Here is a 17,094-nt window from a genome sequence, read left to right as displayed (position 1 = left end):
CAAAGTGGTTCAAATGAAGAAACAATGACAGGAGGATGTTTGGGACTTTACACAACACTTTGAATGATAACAAATACATGGACCAACAAAAGAAGGACTTCAGCAGCTGGATGGGTGAAACTTTAACGAAGGGTTTTTAAATATAGTGACTCCTTGGATAACTAACAATGTGACAATTCAGCTGACCATTCCAATTACTCTACATTTGTGCAAGAGAAAATTATGGAGTCACTAATATATTGTCAAATTAAAAGGGTAAAACTATAACTTTTATCAACAAATATGGTCAAAGATTTATGAATAGATTCAAACCCTCTCACACAAAAATTAAGAATGAAATGCAATGTTCCAATTCCATATACATGCAATCAATAGAATGAAAATTGTGAAAATTTTCTAAATATACATGTAATCGATAAAATGCAAATTGTGAAAATTTTCTAAATATATAGAAGACTGACAAGTAGAGGAGGCAAGAGTAAGAAAGAACTAATTAAGAAATTTTATTGTGTACTCATTGTAGAAATGAAAGATATGGCATCTTCATGAACATGGCCAATTCCAAGTATTTCATAGGCTAGAATGTGAATGTAATAACTAATAAGCTCTTGTGCATCAGGAGAATAAAATAAAGAAATAAATAAATTATGATTATATTCTTCAATAGAAATACATACTTTTTGAAAGAAATTACTCAGCAAAATTTTATATCTAAAAGATGATTTAGAGTACACTATACATACTCAAAGAGGTGAGACATTATATGTATAAAGCTGATTAGATATTCGAGATCAAGTGGATTTAGAATTGGCACATATGTTTAAATTGGTGGCTAGTTGATCACTATAACTCATTTATTTATCCACATTGGATCTACTTGTATTGAGCATTTGACTAAATTGGCTATTTCGATTGCAAGAATTACACCATATAGATCGGTAATAGCACCATTTGCAAGTATTAATTGCATATTTCTAAAATGGCACTGTACAAACTACATTGGTGGAAGGATCATATCAGAAACAATTCATTGCTGGAAGCAATAAGGACATATATCACTACATACTTTTAAGGAGTACATTAGAGTTAATTGATAATACACAATAGATTATAGGTTTCTAATCCATTACCTTTTTTTAAAAAAGTTCAAATAAAAGAATTATACGTAATTCTATCATTACTATGAGTTTTACATCATTATGTCATAGCAACTTTTTTTACATCATAAAGAAGAGAATGAGAAAAATAAGAGTTTGGAAGCACGACAATGAGTTTTCCTTTTCCACTTATTTCAGAGGTAGATATATGCAGTATAATTTAGCACATACTGCATGTGATAAACAGAGATTAATGGGAATAAGAAGCACAACAACATTTGTAATGTGTACCAAACTCAAGTATTGTTAAACAAATATATGTCATCCATGCATTTGGAATCCATGTAAAGTATATTATGGAGGGTCATGTGTCTCCACAGTACACAAATATGTATGTGTATTCCAGTACTATCAAGTTGGCATGCTAAGATACTTGAGAGATATGTACAAGCACATACTGCATGTGATAAACAAAGATTAATGGGAATAAGCAACACAACAACATTTGTAATGTGCACCAAACTAAGGTCGATAAGACCTAACCAAAAGTTAACACACCTAATGATGATGATGGTGGGTACTATTAATGCAACCCTCAAATATCATAGAGCTTCATTGAGTACTACAATCTCCAAATAGAGCACAAGCAGCCCCTCAAAACAAACAAACACCAAGTATAGAAGGAATAAAAATGGTCATCAAGCAAACAACAGATGCAACACTTGCATTCTCAAGTTAGATATTTACACAAAAAATTGACAAGTTAGGGTAGAACAAGAAACTACTCCACAAAATCATGGTTTATTTTCAGGGTTTATAGGAGACATACCACAATAAACCCTCCTCAGATGTCTAGAGCATAAACAGTCCTCCACAACCTTGGTAAGAATGGTGAAAATAATGCATCTAGAGCATAAACCCTCCTCCACAACCCCGACAAGAAGAGTGAAAATGATGCATCGAGAATGAGCACTAAAATGAAAAATGTCAGACTCCAAATAATTGTAAAATTTTGAAAAGTACTATGTGGAATAGGAATGGGTCATTCCAATAACAACCCTTTTTTGGAACGGACATATCCTTGTTTTGGGGGTAAAATTGGAATAGAATTCCACATTCCCTATTTTTATTTGGTAGACCAAATAGAGAATACCAAATCAATTCTAATTTTCCTATTCCTATTCTAGCAAACAAATGGGCCCTTAGGATATAAACTATCTGGCCAAGAAAGTAACATAGGGTCTCTTACAATAACCATCATAAAATGTGGTTCGATTTCATATTTGTTGCCAGTGCAAAAAATTAGTGGTTTGGTACTGGCGTGGTTCCAACCTGCAAGTCCATTGTATGCAATGAAATCACAATTTTTGTCCATTTTTTGGATAGAGGAAGAAGGGTGAGTTGAAAAAGACAGTGCTAGTCTCTTCTCGTCGACACTGACTTGGCAGTTGTAGGTGTTGAAGAAGATCCAGAGCTCAAAAGATCGAGAAGAAAAAGACACAATTTCCTTTGTTCTAATCAAGACTAGTATTTTTTGTGCTTTTGTGATTATGTTCATATATTATGCTTTGATGTGGCTTATACTTTGTTCCAAGGAAAGAAGTGGGTGAGCAGTAGGGGTATCTTGCAACAAAGGAGATGGATAGGCTTCTACGTTGGAATCTTTTCAACATTGCAAATTTGTCCCTAGGTTATAGGTGCAACACTCCAAGGTCATACTTCTCACCACAATTTGCATACGCCATGGTTTTTCTTGCTAGTTAAGTTTCTACAAGTGCGGACGAGGGTGATGGTGATGATAGTCATTACAAGTGAGGATCATGTCATTTTTACAATTGAAATACATTTCCAGGGTCATCTGTTGGAAGATCTCATGGAGAATTCTAGAACTTGAAGAATATTTAAGAGAATTATTTCTATATTTTTTTGTCAAAAAAATGATTTTACTCCTACAAGAATTGCTCCTAGCCAATCAAAAAAAAGAATTGTTGATTAAAAAATATTTTAAAAATAAAATAATTTCTCAACTTTAGAATTTTTCTAGTTTTGGCCATAAAAAATAGTTATGACCCACAACTAGGAGCATTAGTTCCCCGCCTATAGATAGGTAGGGACTTAAAACATACATTTTGATCATATTAATTATTATATAGGTGCTAAAAAAATTTAAAAAATTTCAAGCAAATCTATTGCATTAAACATATTTTGAAGTGAACATATAAAATAGATAATATATAATAGAATTTTATTATTTAATAATTATAAATTAGTTTTGTAGATTATATATATATTGTTAGAATATATAGTCCACCAATATAACTGAGAGGGGGGTGAATTAATTATCCAACTATTACCACAATTATCAACCTTAAACAAACTTAACCATATGAGCAATATAATCAAAAACCATAACATGATACTCATGCAAAATGACACCAGATATGCTAACTAGGGAAACCCTTGATCAAAGGGAAAACCCCGGTGGGGATGATACCCACAAGATGATGTACTAATATAAAAGTTCCTTGTTAGAGGATGGACCATGTTAAGAGTTTATAAATACATTCAGTACATATCAGTCCTTGTTAGGAGACTTTGAATCCTTGTTAAGAGATTCCAACCCTGTTAGAAGTTATGGAAGACAGATGGACTCACTGTCTAAATAGCTTTATGGTAAGACCAATGAACCCACTGTCCAAATGATCTCTATATTATTCTTTGTAGAATATTAGAATTGAATTGTACTTCTCCCTCTTTCTTTGTCCTACTAACTAGACTTTTGCTCCTTCTAGAATTGTAACCAAATCACAAAACTTGCATCCAATAATCCCTTGGATCACTTACACACATTTACCAATCACTCTACTCCTTTCTGCACTTCACACTTCATAAAATGATCACAACATATTACAAACAAGGAAAACATCTTTCCTTAATACCATATCTTTAAAATAATTCCTTGAGTCAAGCTTGAGGCAATCCCAATTATATATAATAAGATAATTAATTAATTCTTAATTACAATAGCATTGTCGGCTCATGGGCTATACAAAGCATTACACATGTGATACTAGGGCTTGTACACTTGCTAACTTCACCAACATACTATCCTTTTTCACCAACTGACCATGAATCTCTTCATTACATCTCATATGAAAGATAGCAAACAAACATCAGGAACTACTTTCCAAGTACTTTGTCTCTATGCTACTCCCTATTAATTGACCACAACTTCCATACATATTCAACTTAGACTTTTCACACTAAACCTTAGCATCGAGACACAACATAAAACACATCCTTAGTCATGCATCACTAGACAATCAAAACATTGTTCGTACAACTAAGATCTATGTCTTATATTCTGGAAATCTTCATACACTTACTATTATGTTGACATCAATGACAAACATAATCATGAATGCAACATGTCAATACTCTCTAATGCTTAGGATACTCCACTAATGCAATATCATCAGCATTTATGCTAACAATCTCCTCCTTTGGCATTGACGGCAACATAGATGAAAAAAAGTCTAAGTTCCAAGAATACCAAATAGTTTTTGTTGTTGTTGTTGTTCTCATCATCTCAAATCCTCTTCATCAATCAAATCTTAAATCCTCTAGAACACTACTTTGTTCTTCCTCTTCTTTAGGATCAACAATAGTTGTTCACAATAAACAACTTGCCATGCATCAAAATTCCTCATGCTGCATATCTCCCCCATAGATATATTCCTCATGAATCTTTCTAAATCTCCCTAATCTTCTTCCTATACATACTTAAGAGATGTTTTATTCTCCCTCATTTCTTAGCAGATATTTTTCATGCATATTCTCCCCCATTGAAATCAATTTCAAAGGCCTTAATATGTAAAATTACTGCTCCAAGTTTTCAACTAGCTCAAGTATCCAAAGACATTGTTCAAGACCAAATACCAAGAGTCCTCAATGACTCATCTCATCACAGATACTCCCCCATATAGGAAGTATCAGGATTTAGTCCAATCTAACAATAGTGCTCTATAATATTGGAATGATGCACCTACTGCATCATCTAATCTAAAATAGGTAGGGGCATAACCCCAAGCATACCTCTTAGGTACTCAAATGTATCTTTATGTAAAGGCTTCATAAAGATATCTGCAATCTGATCTTTAGTACTTACATACTCCAATCTGATCTCTTTTTATATTGCTTTCTCTCTCAAAAAATGATACTTAATAGATATATGCTTAGTCTTAGAATGTAATATAGGATTCTTAGACATACTCACTATACTTGTGTTATCATAGTAAATGATAACAGGTTTTGTAAACTCAATCCTAATATCCTTCAACATTTGCTTCATCCATATAACTTGATTAAAGTTATTTGCTGCTACAACATACTCTGCTTCAATTGTACTCTATGAAATACAATCTTGCTTCTTGCTTAGCCAAGAAACCAATCTTCCTCCAAGAAAGAATAGTTCACCACCGGTGCTCTTTCTATCATCCATATTGCCTGCCCAATCCACATCAGTATAAGCACATAGAGTGAAATCACTCGATCTATCATACCATATCCCATATTTTGATTTTCCTTTCAAATATTTGAATATCCTCTTTACTATTGCATAGTGATACTCCTTAGGATCAACTTAAAATCTAGCTACAATCCCAACTACATTTGTTATATCTGGTTTTTGTGAGATAGATATTGCAAACCTCCAATCATGAATCTATTCTTCTTCTCAACTGTAAGTGTCTCATCCTTACTGGATAACTTGTGACCAATTATCATAGGTGTACCAACAGGTTTACAACTTTCCAATCTAAACCTTTTCAACAAGTCTTTAAGGTACTTAGCTTGTGAAATATAAATTCCATCACTATTCTCTATAATTTGTAATCCTAGGAAAAACTTCATTTCTCCTATCATGCTCATGTCAAACTTGTTCTTCATCTCTTTAGCAAACTTATCACTTGCTTCATCATTACCTCCAAATATGATGTCATCAACAAATATTACTATTATCAACAAACCATTCTCAGTTTCTTTCAAATATAAGTTACTATATGTTGTACCTTTAGCAAATCCAAGTTTTGCCAAATGCTTATCCAACCTTGCATACCAGGTTCTAGGTGCTTGCTTTAGACCATATAGAGCTTTCTTCAATCTGTATACTATATCCTTTTCTTTTGTTAGAGGGAATCCTTTAGGCTTCTCAATGTAGACTTCTTCTTCAAGTTCTTGATTTAGGAAGGCGGATTTGACATCCATCTGATATACCTTAAATTTCTTGTTAGCCACATAAGCCAAGAACATTCTTACTTCTTCCATTCATGCTATAGGGGCATATGTCTCCTTGTAGTCTATTCCTTCTTATTGTGAATATCCTTTACATACAAGTCTAGCTTTGTTTCTCACAACTTCATCTTATTTATGAATACCCATTTAGTTCCAATAACATTCTTGTCCTTGGGTCTAGGAACTAATTCCCATGAATCATTCTTCATAATCTAATCTCAAACACTTTATCTTAAGACCAGATTCATTCTCAACCCTATTCTTCAATACCTTAAACTTCTCTAAAGCTTCTAACTTCTCTTTAAGAAATGCTATCCACATCATTCTAGTGAAATCATCAACAAAAATCATGAAATACCTTTCACCATAGAATCATCTTGTTCTTGAGGGATCACTCAGATCTATGTGAACAATCTCCAGTTTCTCTATGGTTGTAAAATTCTTGCTAGGAAATGATACTTTCTTCTGCTTAGCCAAAATACATTCTTTGCAAACAAAATTAGTAGGCTTTGTTATCTTAATCAAGTCTCTAACTAAAAATGTGCTACTCACTTTTACAATATTATCAAAGTTTATGTGACAAAATCTTCTATTCCATAACCAAATATTGTCCACTTTAGCTACCAAACATGTTATTTTAATAGGATTCAACTGAAATACATTACCTCTGGATCTTGTGCCTATTCCAATCAACTTATCATCTCTATCTTTCATAATGCAGGTCTTCTTAGTGAATTGTAACTAATATTTCTTTTCCACCAATTGTCCAACACTCAACAAGTTATGCTTCAATCCATCAGCAAATTAAATATCATCAATATTAGTTTTACCATCAAGAGTAATGGATCCAATCCCTATTATATGACATGTTGCATTGTTACCAACTCTAACATTACCTCCATCATAATTCCTGAACTTAACAAACTTATTCATATCACCAATCATGTGATGTAAACATCCACTATCAATTATCCAATTAGATTTCTTTTCAACTTGGGAAAATAGAGCTCTTTCTTCTCTAATTTCTCTATCAAGATCATCTTCCTTGATAGCCACAAATCCCAATTCATCATCACTTTCACTTTGACCTTTTTCATCAGATTCCTCATCTTCATTTGCATACAAACAATTTCTAGGTTTCCTAGGTCTAAACTTTCCCTTATATGTTTTCTCTCTTTTAGGACATTTAGATGCATAATGACCAAATTCATTACAATTTCAACATTTAAAGATATTCTTACCATGTTTTTCTCTTCTCACAAGAAGGGCTATACCTTCCGCAATCTTCTTCTCTTCATCAAATTTACTACTACTTGCAAAATCTCCATGTGTGCTTGCACTCCTTGACAATTTTGGTTGAACATTAAGGGCATTGAAAGTTGTTTCTACTCTTGTTGGATCTCCACATTGTCTTAGATCTACCTCTACTACTTCTAATCTTCCAAGCAACATTTCCTTGGTAAAATCCTTATTGCAGGGTATTAGTAGCTAAATCATCTGAGCTACTTACTTGAATGGTGGTGTTAAACTTTTCAAGATCTTCCATACAACCTCATCTTCTTCCTTGGTTCCACCATAAGACTGAATTCCTGCAACAATTTCTAATATCCTACCAATATAGTTTTTTACAAATTCATATTCCATGATTTTAGTATCTTGAAATGCACATATCCAATTTTGCAATCTCATCATCTTTGCATGTGTATCACCTTCAAAAGTAGATTCTAATGCTTTCCAAATTTCATGAGATGTTTGAAGTAACTTTACCTGACTGTACTCATTTTTAGGAAGAGATGACAGTAATGCTTCTCTAGCTCTCATGTTACACATGAATAGATCTCTCTCTACTTCACTGTAATCTTTAAGCTTTTCTTCTTCGATAATTTTTTTCTTTCCTTTCATCAAAATCCAGTAACCTAGACCCATACATAGCAGATGATTTTTTATCTTCTCCTTCCAACTGTCATAGTTGGCTCCATCAAATCTAGGACTATTCTTTCTAAAAAGATTTTCCATGGATCTCCCAAAGCTATTAAGCTTATCCTTCAAGGACTTACTGCTCTAATACCAATTGTTAGAATATATAGTCCACAAATATAACTGAGAGGGTGGGTGAATCAGTTGTCTATCTATTACCACAATTATAAACCTTAAACAAACTTAACCATATGAACAATATAATTAGAAACCATAACAAGATACACATGTACAATGGTAATAGATGTTTTAACTAGGGAAACACTTGATCAAAGGGAAAACCTGGATGGGGATGATACCCACAAGATGATGCACTAATATAAAATTTCCTTGTTAGAGGATGAAACCTATTAAGAGTCTATAAATACATTTAGTACATATCAGTCCCTGTTAGGAGACTTTGAATCCCTATTAGGAGATTCCAACCCTGTAAAGAGTTGTGCTAACCCTACTAGGAGTTGTGGAAGACAAATGGAACCACTGTCCAAATAGCTTCAAGGAAAGACCAATGAACCCACTATCCAAATGATCTTTGTATTATTCTTTGTAGAATAATAGAATTGAAATGTATTTCTCCTTCCTCTTTGTCTATCTTGTCAACCAGACTTTTTCTCCTTCTAATCTTGTAACTAGATTACAAAACTCACATCCAATCATCCCTTGGATTGCCTACACGCATTTACCAAGCACTCTATTCCTTTTTACATTTTGCACTTCATATAATGATCGTAACATATTACAAACAAGGAAAACATATTTCCTTAATACCACATCTTCAAATTCCAATTAATTATAATAAGATAATTAATTCTTAATTACAATAGCATTATCGGCTCACAGTTTATACAAAACATTACACTTGCAACACTAGGGCTTGCACACTTGTTGACATCACCAATAGACTATCTTTTGTCACCATTTGATTGTGCATCTCTTCATTACATTTCAGATGAATGATAGTGAACAAACATTAGGAACTACTTTCCTAGTACTATGTCTCTGTGTTGCTCTCTATAAATTGACCATAACTTATGTACATCTTTGACTTAGACTCCGTGTACTAAACCTTAGCATTAGGACACATCCTTTGCCAAACAATCAAAACATTGTCCATACAACTAAGATCTTTGTTTGCTATTCTGGAAATCTTCACAGACTTACTACTATGTTGACATCAATGACAAACAAAGTCATGAATGCAACATGCTAGTAATATCCAATGCTTAGGATACTCCCCCAATTTAGTATCATCATTATTGATGCTATTATATATATATATATATATATATATAATAGGCATCCTTCTTGAGACACTTATTTGCATAAATTTTCTTAGTATGATAAACACCTCAAGAAGATATCTCTCAACTTATTTTATATATAAAATATATAAACTAATTGATAAATGACAATATGAAACTTAAGATCGTTGGACACTTTCTAGACTCCTCCATTTGCAACTATTTTAAATTTTTAGTTGAAAGGCCCTTGGCATATTGGTGAAGTTGAATGGCTCATAAAGAGCCCATCCGAGATCAAGTCTTGTTGAGTGCAAGGCCTAACATCATAAGGGATGAGGTTGGAATTTTTTTTTTGATGGTATGAATACCCCTTAGTCCTTAGCTCTAAGATGAAGAGGTGAACTTATAGACCAAGATACTAAAAGCTCCATAAAAAATAATTTTTTTTACAACTAGTCTTAGTTTTCTATTCCAAAGACTTCCTAAGCCTCAAATGAAGCCCAGGACCCATCCAAACATGTTGAATCATAAGCACAAAAATCAAAGCTCTATGTCACTCACTCCAATTTAATTGGGCATTCAAACTGGGAACTTTCATCATTTACTAAGGTATGGATACTCATATACTTAGGTAGTTTCTAATTGGAGGTTCATCTTAATTATGGCCACCAATCCCCTTTCTTGTTTAATTGCAGTGGGAATACTAACCAACACTTGTTCATTAAAGAGGCCTTGAAAAAGTGGAATCTAGTAGGAAAGCTCTAGAACCTCAACTTCATTATCCCCAAAAAGGAAAACTAATTATACAATGTCATCAACCCTTGGCTATGTCGCAACTAACATGACTATTTGTTGGTATTTATTATTAATTAGATTGAAGATAAAAATTAGTGGTATTTCAATTTCTAATTAAGTTAATAAACATGTCATCTAGATAGAGTGGGGCCTGATGTTACATTATTTTCAACAGGAAAAGTTTTAAGCTCTCAACTATGTACTAGAGATTATTTTCCTTAGAAAACAAAGCAAAAGATATATTTTTAAAACTAATATATTTATGTTTAAAACTTTTTATGTTAAAAAGTTTATAGACAAAATATAATTAAAAACTTGTCAATGATATGAACTTTTAATTATAATTGACAACAACAATCGTACATCATAAAAAATGTGATTATTAAAGAGTATTATTACTATTCATGCTTGTGGGCAATATTGAAGTAAAATTCATATATCCAACAAAATCCAAAAAATTCATATATTATATAAAAAAACCAAACATTGATTCTGTCTTCATTTTTTATCATCACATTTAAATGTTGTGAATATTCAATCTAATGATCCTTTATTTTCATATCCTCCTAGTGTCCATCTATAATTACCACTCCTTCAGGACAGGTTTGTGTACCTCAACTGGGTTCATATAAAAATAACGGTGAGGTCCCATATTGATGAATTCTCAAACAACTCAAAAAATATTTAATACTTGATGGAAATAGGAAACAATGTGTAGGAAACAAAAAAAAAAAGCATTTTTATTTATTAAAAAGCATTGCTTACATCCACACAAAGCATACAACACACAACACAAGGCTCTTTAAGATCCTTGGGGAGGTTGGGCATTTGGATTTCCAGTAGGGGACATTCCCACTCACACAGTCCTAGATGATGAGGGTCTTAGCGTCATTGTAGCTCCTTCCCAAATTGAATCCATGGAAATAGGAATATGGTTGTGTCTTAACAAATTATTCATTTGACTCATGAACTACCTATCTGAGTATCTTACATCCCTCCTTTTCTCCATAGGGACCACTTAATGATATAGTATCAAATGGTACACCACTTCCTAAGCAAGTTTGGAAGACTTTTCATTAACATCTTGACATTTGCCAACAATTTTTATGCTCCAAGTATGGTTGTCCCCTGTTGAGCTATATCACACTTAGATTGATAGGTGTTTGCTAGTTATTTGTAGATCTCTCTATCATGATTCATGAAATTTATCTAATTCTAATACCAGGTAATCATTGCATTACTTGCATTCAGATGCTCTTGTGATCTAAATGCTAAGGTGTTGGTCTTTGACATTATTTCTATAAAATCCTCCACCTAGGCCCAAAGCAACACAAGTTCAATATAGATTCTCTCCACAGAAGCTTACTCTATTGCCAATGAAGCCTCTATAATCTCAACTCAAGCTTGTTCCACCAACATTAAAGCCTCCAAATGCTTAGTTTCCTTATGTGCCCCATCATCTCGAGCCCTTTCAATCAGATCCTAGAAGAACTTAGTGTCTTTGTCTGTATTATCTGTGCACTTTGTCTTAGCTGCAAGTACTTTCTTCAGCTTGGCCCCCATAGCCACCACAACATCATGAGTTGGTTGTAGAAGAAAATCAGGCTACATTTCTTGATATCCCTGGAAGGAAAGCAACATAGGACCCCTTGATTGTTCTTTCATAGGCAATGCAAGCATAATACGATGATTTACCCCATCATAGTTACACCTTCAGGGATCTCAGTCATTCCAACCAAAATATTGTTTCCTTACCTCCACAACAATGCCATGAGCTTCACCATGGGATTTTTCTCTATGTCTTTGGTAGTCTCCTCTACAACCGTTTGAACTTCTGCTTGACTATCCATATAACAAAGGTGTAAGTCTATAACCTTCGACTACACCCTCTCGCCTGGAGATCCTATCTCCTCCACTTGATCATCTAGTCTTGCAAGTCACGTCGCACTCTTTGATAACATTTGTATTAGGGTAGGATCCTCTGTGTTACCCTTAGTTTGATCCTGGGTTAGATCAACTTGTCTCACCTTCGTCATCTCCTGACTGCATCTCCACACATCATGATGAGACAATGTATCCCCTGATTCTTGTCCCCTGTGCTTTGCTCTGTTCTTCTGTCTCTTCTACCTTCCATTGGAAAAGAATTCACCATCCCCCTCCCCCATCCTCCTTCATCATTTTCCACCATCTGAGTTACTTATTGTGACTAATCTTGAGAATTGGCCATGACTATTGTCTTTTACTGTCTCCTCTGAGATTTATCTTGAAAAAATTGGATGCATTTTCTGAAACTTTCTAACTTATTTATGAACTTCATGATTGTCTATTTATGGAGATGTCTGGAGAACAATACAGTTTAAAAGTTTCCTCACATGTTGACCCATTACCTCTCAATATCAGTCAAAATTAGGGCAATTAAGGAAACCACTGAGCCCTAAATCCAGTCAATTAAACAATACAAAATCAATCCCATCAAGCATCTAATCAAACCCACCTTTATTTCCACCTGAATATGGTCCACTAAGAAGAAAAAAATCAATCCCATCAAGTGTCCAATCAAACCTACTTTTTTTTTCCACGTGTCTCATATCCATGTAGTATAGCAATGCCTCCATCCCATTATCTCCTTATCCTGAGCTTTTCCTATTGTACTATATCAGATTGCTTCTACATTATCCTATCATACTAAGCTTTTGTACAATAAGCCCTTTTGTAAATGTCATGGTCAGTCTATTATATATCCCCTAAAGTTAGTCCTTATCTTAGGCCCATTGTACATATCTCAACAAAATTTCATGTTAGTTCATGTTTAGTCACAAATTGTAGTTCTCTTGGTTAGGTGCTTTAGCAAATCCTCATATGAGATCCCTTGTCATCAAAGTGTTACCCTAAAAGTTCTAATTGCATGCCTCATCATAGTCCCAAATACTACCAATAGGTCCTTGCAAGATGTATCCTTCCTCTCATCTAATCTTGGTCTATCAGTATCTAGTCCTACCGATCTCTTTGGAAAAAGGTCACCTTTTTTTATGGATTTACATCTTCTTTCAATTTATTTTATTTTTCAATATTATAATTTTGGTTCTTAAAGTATCTTTCCTAAGAGATTTGGTTGTTCCCTCCTCAAAGTCACCACAATATTTTATATCATGGTGTGTTGTGAATGGGGAAATTCAAGCTAAAGGTCTTTCATTTTTGTTTATGCTCATGAGTCAGTTGGATGTGAGCCTTGCATAGTCCAAACATGTGATTTCTTGTGGTTGCATGGTTCACTTGGGCAATATCATTTTCTTGTGGGTTACCCAATTTCGTTTCTACTCTGATTCTTTCGAGATTCATGTGTGATGTTGGGGCAATTTTTGCATGTTTGTTTTGCATTAGTCCTATGTAATGTTGGTAATAAGGCCTTGATGTTCTTCGTAACCTTGGCACATCTCCAACATTCCTATATTAAACTAAGTGCTCAACTACATGGCGGTACACTTTCTCAGGATACACCACTCAAGCTTCAATGGATTCCATTCACCTCTGCCCCATTCATTCCAAGGAAACAAAACCCACCTTTCAACTCCCTCCAAAACCAAAAGAATCACTTGATCCAAATTAATCCTATCCAAAATCAGTCCTACAAATGTGATCTTGAAAATCCTACAACCCTGTCATATCCAAACTTTTTTTTACCCCCCCCACCCCAACTCATCCCACAATCACTATTTTAGGGGTTCATTTTAAAAGCCACCCCCTCATTTCCCCACAACCCAACTTCTAACCCATGGTTAAAATTATGCAAATGGTTTTCCTTTGTCTCATACTCCTGCAATGAACGTATGATTCCCTTTTAACCATCTTTTATCCTCCTAAGTCCTCCTACTTGCCCTAGTTTCTAGTAGTTTGCAAGAAGTCATGGAGCCTCGTCTTCTCTCCCCACCACCTTCTCAATGGGGCATCACATGGTCTAGTCTCTCCTATTTCTTTTCAAGACTGGGAAAAAAAATTTCCTTTAAAAATATTCTATGTTGTATTCCTTTAAACACTAGTTTTATTGCTTATAGAGGGAACTTCATAGTTAAGCATGCCCAAGCTGGAGTAGTATTGGGATGGGTGACCTCCCATGAAGTCTCAGTGCTTCACCTCTATGAGCATCACCTAGATCTAATGAGTGCTAAGTGTTCTATTTATTCTCATGAGAGATGGATTCATGTGTGAATCACTACTCATAATATATAGGTTAATGAGTTTGACTCAAAAACTACACAGTTAAATCCTGGTAGCAACATCATAATTTGGCTTGCTATGGAAAATATCTCCTACTTATCAATTGATGAGCTTAAGGGGTTTTCTAAAGAATGGTTCATAAGGCACAAAACTTGGTGAATGTTTTGCAAATGGGGTTGCAAGCAGAGTGGGTTTAACCATGGAGGGAATTTCATAGTTAAGTGCACTCGAGTTGGAATAGTACTAGGATGGGTGACCTCCCAGGAAGGCTCGGTGCTTTACCTCCGTGAGCATCACCTAGATCCAATGAGTGCTAAGTGTTCCATTTATTCCCATGAGAGATGGATTCATGTGTGAATCACTACTCATGATAAATGGGTCAATGACTTTGACTAAAAAACTACACAGTTAAATCATGATAGCTATATCACAATTTGACTTGTTGTGTAAAATATCTCCTACTTCTATATTTATGAGCTTATGGGGATTTATAATGAATGGTTCATAAGTCACAACACTTGGTGAAGGTTTTACAAATGGGGTTGCAAGAAAAGTGGGTTTAACCATGGATGGAACTTCGTAGTTAAGTGTTCTCGAGCTGGACTAGTACTAGGATGGGTGACCTTTCAGGAAGTCCCCGGGCTTCACCTCTGTGAACATCACCAAGATCTAATGAGTGTTAAGTGTTTCATTTATTCTCATGAGAGATGGATTAACGTGTGAATCACTACTCATGATATATGGATCAATGAGTTTGACTCAAAAACTACACAACTAAATCCTGATAGCAATATCACAATTTGAATTGATGTGGAAAATATCTCCTACTTATCAATTGATGAACTTAAGGGGCTTTCTAATGAATGGTTCATAAGTCACAACACTTGGTGAAGGTTTTGCAAATATGGTTGCAAGAAGAGTGGGTTTAACCATGGGCCGCCATGGAGGGAACTCCATAGTTAAGAGTGCTTTAGCTAGAGTAGTACTGGGATGGGTGACCTCTAGGGTAGTCCCAATGCTTCACCTAGATCCAATGGGTGCCAAGTGTTCCATTTATTCTCATGAGAGATGGATTCATGTTTGAATCACTACTCATGATATATGGGTCAATGAGGTTGACTCAAAAACTACATAGTTAAATCTTGATAGCAATATCACAATTTGACTTGTTATGGAAAATATCTCCTACTTATCAATTGATGACCTTAAGGGGATTTCTAATGAATGGTTCATAAGGTACAACACTTGGTGAAGGTTTTGCAAATGAGGTTGCAAGAAGAGTGGGTTTAACCATGGAGGGAACTCTATAGTTAAGTGTGTTTGAGCAGGAGTAGTACTGGAATGGGTGACCTCCCAAGAAGTCTCAGTGCTTCACCTTTGTGAGCATCACCTATATCCAATGAGTGTTAAGTGTTCTATTTATTATCACGAGAAATGGATTAATGTGTGAATCACTACTCATGATATATGGGTAAACAAATTTGACTCAAAAACTACATAGTTAGATCCTGATAGCAATATCATAATTTGACTTGCTGTGGAAAATATCTCCTACTTATCAATTAACAAGCTTAAGGGGATTTCTAATGAATGGTTCATAAGGAACAACACTTGGTGAAGGTTTTACAAATGGGGTTTGAAGTAGAGTGTGGAGCTCTGTAGTTAAGCACTTGAGATGGAATAGTATTGCGATGGGTGACCTCCCGGGAAGTCTCGATGCTTCACCTTTGTGAGCATCACCTAGATCCAACGAGTCCTAAGTGTTCTATTTATTCTCATGAGAGATGGATTCATGTGTGAATCACTACTCATGATATATGGGTCAATGAATTTGACTCAAAAACTACACAATTAAATCCTGATAACAATATCACAAACTATTTTTTATAAAAATCGAAGCCTTGATAACTCTCTAACTCTCGACTTCCCTATATATACATATACATATATGTATGTATACATATATATATATACATATATGTATATATACATATATATATATATATACATATATGTATATATATGTATATATACATATATGTATATATACATATATATACATATATATATGTATATGTATATATATACATATATATATATATGTATATTGTATATATATATGTATATAAATATATGTAGTGGGGATTTTTTTATATATATATATATATATATACATATATATATGTATGTATACATACATATATATATATGTATATACATATATATGTATGTATACATACATATATATATGTATACATACATATATATATGTATATACATATATATATGTATATACATATATAGATATATATATATATATATATATACATATATACATATATGTATATACATATGTATACATATATACATATATGTATAGACATATATATATGTATATATGTATATGTATATACATATATGTATATACATATATATATATGTATATATGTATATGTATATATGTATATGTATATATG

Source organism: Cupressus sempervirens, chromosome 5 (genome assembly GCF_028749045.1).
Source record: "Cupressus sempervirens isolate cs-2001-9-10 chromosome 5, ASM2874904v1, whole genome shotgun sequence".
In the NCBI taxonomy this organism is placed as follows: domain Eukaryota; kingdom Viridiplantae; phylum Streptophyta; class Pinopsida; order Cupressales; family Cupressaceae; genus Cupressus; species Cupressus sempervirens.
The sequence above is the reverse complement of the archived record's forward strand: the minus strand, read 5'-3'. Positions refer to the sequence as shown.